General features: G+C 39.3%; 1 pseudogene; it reads left to right on the top strand.

Annotated features, from left to right (window-relative positions):
• The first annotated feature begins 2,558 nt into the window (after positions 1-2,558).
• On the top strand, positions 2,559-3,772 carry LOC101424246 (isocitrate dehydrogenase [NADP] cytoplasmic pseudogene; annotated as a pseudogene).
• Positions 3,773-4,004: the final 232 nt, after the last annotated feature.

Raw genomic sequence — 4,004 nt, 5'->3', positions numbered from 1 at the left:
ATCCAAAACTTCTTCAAAAAAGAAGCCTAATATATTGCCAAATTCAATTAATAGAAAAATGAAATAGTAATGATAGGTTTGCAGATTAGAAATATAATACATAATAATTTAGAAAAACTCAAAGTAAAAAATAAATTGGGATATTAAAAAAATGAAAAATATTACTAAAAACTTTTGATGTTTTGCCTTTCATCATTGTAATAGGTATTGCCCTGTACATACAGTGGCAAGGCAAACTCTTCCATTTCTTCCTCAGTGTCGACATCCTTTTTTATTTATTTTTATATTTTTATGATGTCTTTTAAAAAGTTTTAGGTCACAGTAAAGTCACATATAGAATATAGGAACTCCCATGTACCCAACATCAAACCCTTTGCCCCTTCCCCAGCAAAGATTTTTTACATGTGGATGTTAAATTTGCTGCAACTGATGTACTGCTATTGAAACATAGCTTCTAATCATGGTTCCATATGGTTTACATTTTAGACTGTACACTTTTATAAATTTTTGCTTACATTATGGTTTACATTTTAGACTATACACCTTTATAAATTTTGGTGATATTTAACATGGTGTGTATCCATCATTGCAGGAGCATGCAGAACACTTCCATTGCCCCCTAGTTACCCCTACTTCCAACTACTCTGTTCTTCTCTTCCCCTTCCCCCAGGGCCCACAGTGACAACCAAGCTTCACTGTTTGAAGGACAAGATTCACAGATACTTGCAACAATGCTGAGGCCTCCACACACTAGTCTGTCTTCCCCCATTAGGAGCCACCCATGCTCTTGAGAGACACCCACCTGTCTGTTGGAGAACATCAGCTTCCCCAGGATGGGGGTATCACACCTTCCCACTCATTGTATGGGTCTCCACCCACTGGTATAACACACTATGACGTGATGAGTACTCACACACTCCCTAGAATCCTGCCCAGGAGCACCCTGTGCCAGAATCACCCCTTCAAATACCTTAAGCCAGTAACCCTTCCTTATTATATTTTCTAAAAAGTTTCCTCAACATTATAGTTTCAACCACATGCCCAACAGTCTCCCATGTTCATTTGCTCCCCCTCCTCCATCCTTTCCCCCAATTCCTTGGATCATCTGACCCATCCTCCGAACCCAGGCCCTCCTCAAGCCTGCAAATCCCAGTCCAATAGTATCCCTATCCCCCATCTTATTCCTTCACTGCACGACTACTTACTTTTACTTTATCATAGATTTTACCAATGTGGGTGTTGGCTCACAACCCTCCATGTTTCCTGTAGTCCTATCTTATAGTCTCTAGCTGTCTGAGACAGCTTGATTTTCTTTATTCATATCAGAGAGATCATGTAGTATTTGTCCTTCAATGTCTGGCTTGCTTCGCTCAACATAAGGTCCTCAAGATTCATCCATGTCATCCCATGTATTAGTACGGTATTCCTTCTTTTTTTTTTTTTTTCTGCTTCCCTTGGTAATATCCTTTATTAAAATTATTTATTTATTTTTAAAAATTACATTAAAAAAATATGAGGTCCCAATCAACCCCACCACCCCCACCCCCCACTCCCCCCACAGCAACACTCTCTCCCATCATCGTGACACATCCATTGCACCCGGTAAGTAGATCTCTGAACATCACTGCACCCCGTAGTCAGTGGTCCACATCATAGCCCACACTCTCCCACGTTCCATCTGTGTATACCACATTTTGTTTATCCATTCATCTGTTGATGGGCATTGGGTTAATTTCAACTTTTGGCAATAGTGAATAATGCCCCTATGAACATTGGTGTGCATTTATCAGTTCGTGTCCTTGTTTTCAGTTCTTTTGGTAAATACCAAGCAGTGGAATTGCTGGATCATATGGAGAATCTATAGCTAGTTTTTTGAGGAACAGCCAAACTGTCCTCCAGAAAGTCTGGATCCTTCTACATTCCCACCAGCAGTGGGTGAGGATTCCCATTCCTCCACATACTCTCCAACACTTGTAGTCCTCTGTTTTTTTAATAGTCACCAATCTAATGGGTATAAGATGGTATCGCATTTCCCTAATAGCTAGTGATGTTGAGCATCTTTTCGTGTACTTCTTGGCCATTTGTATTTCATCTTTGGAGAAGTGTCTGTTCAAATCACTTGCCCATTTTTTGAATGGGTTGTCTTTTTATTTTCAAGATACAGGATTTCTTTATATATGCTGGATATTAGGCTCCTATCAGGTATATGGTTACCAAATATTTTCTCCCATTGGGTAGGCTGTCTTTTCACTTTCTTGATAAACTCCTTTGAGGTGCAAAAGGCTTTAATTTTGAGAAGGTACCATTTATCTATTTTTTCTTCCACTGCTCGTGCTTTGGGTATGAAATCTTTTAATCAAACTTATTGTTTTCTTCAGTCACCTAGAGCTTTTGAGGGCCTACCCTTTTCAACATGTTCCACACACATATTTGTATGGCACAATGAAATAACAATCCTCAGCCAGGACTGAAGGAAGCAATTCTCTAGTACACTTGAAACTCATTCTCAGCCCACTAGAAAATGATTCACTATAGAGGTTTAGTTTATCAAAGCCACAATGTCCCAGGAAATCACTGGTGGTTCTGTTGTAAACATGCATGGAAACAAAACGGCATGAATCATTTGGGACATAATAAAAGAAAAACTCATAGTACTCTATATGGACTTGCACCTGCATAGGTATGATTTTCGCATAGAGAACTGCTATGCCTCCAATAACCAGTTCACCCAAGATGCTGTAGAAGCTATTAAGAAGTATTACATTGGTGTCAAGTGTGATGTTGGCATCCCCGATGAGAAGAGAGTTGTGGAGTTCAAGTAGAAACAAATGTAGGAATCGCCAAATGGTACCATCTGGAATATTCTGGGTGTCACTTCTTCAGGGAAGCTATTATTTGCACAACTACCTCCCAGCTTGTGAGTGGATGGTCATCATGCTTATGGTAACCAATACAGAGCAACTGATTCATTGTTTTTGGACCTGGCAAAGTAGAGGTAATCTACATGCCAAATGATATAGCCCAAAAGGCTATATTACTTTGAAAAGGGTGGTGGTATTGCCATGGGATGTGCAATCAGGAGAAATTCATCAAAGATTTTGCACACAGTTCTTTCCAGATGGCTCTAAAGGTCAGTCTTTGCATATAAGTTCCCAAAACACTATTCTGAAGAAATACAAAGGGTGTTTTAAAGACATCTTTCAGGAGATATATGAAAAGCAGTACAAACCTCAATTTGAAGCCCAAAACATCTGCTTTGAACATAGGTTCATTGATGATTATGGTGGCCTGTGCCATGAAATCAGAGGTAGACTTCATCTGAGCCTGTAAAAACGATGATGGCAATGTACAGTCAAATTCCATGGCCCAAGGTTTTGGCTTTCTTGGCATGATGACCAGCATGTTGGTTTGTCCATATGGTAAGGCAGTAAAAGGGGCTTCTAAGGTAACACGTCACATGCACCAGGAAGGATAGGAGATGTCCACAAATCCCATTACTCCCATTTTTGCTTGGACCAGAGGGTTATCCCACAGAGCTAAGCTAGATAACAAGAGCGAGCCTGGGCTTCCAAAGGCATTGGAAGAAGTCTATGTTAAGCCTATGGAGGCTGGCTTCATGACCAAGGATGTGGCTGCTTGCATTAAAGGTTTACCCAGCATGCAACATTCTGAATATTTGAATACATTTGATTTCATGAACAAACTTGAAGAAAACTTGAAAAAAACTAGCTCAGGCCAAACCTTAAGGTCAGACCTCAGTTTAGGACACTAAGGAATTTTTTTTTTTTTTTTTTTGGTAACTAGGTCAACTGGTTTACATCTTTTTTTTGCCTAACTCTCTAGGGTACAGTAAAAAATCAATTTCTAATTTATTTAGAAGCCATGAAGTTTATCTTTTCTATATAAGTTCATAGTCTTTTTCTTATACCTACATTTATTGCCACCTTCGTGAATGTGGCAGGGGACTTTCTCTGATTTGATTAGATATTTTAGTAGCAGTCTAG

This window comes from Dasypus novemcinctus, chromosome 2, assembly GCF_030445035.2.
Source record: "Dasypus novemcinctus isolate mDasNov1 chromosome 2, mDasNov1.1.hap2, whole genome shotgun sequence".
Lineage (NCBI taxonomy): Eukaryota > Metazoa > Chordata > Mammalia > Cingulata > Dasypodidae > Dasypus > Dasypus novemcinctus.
Note: the sequence above shows the minus strand (reverse complement) of the source record. Positions and strands in the feature narration are given on the sequence as shown.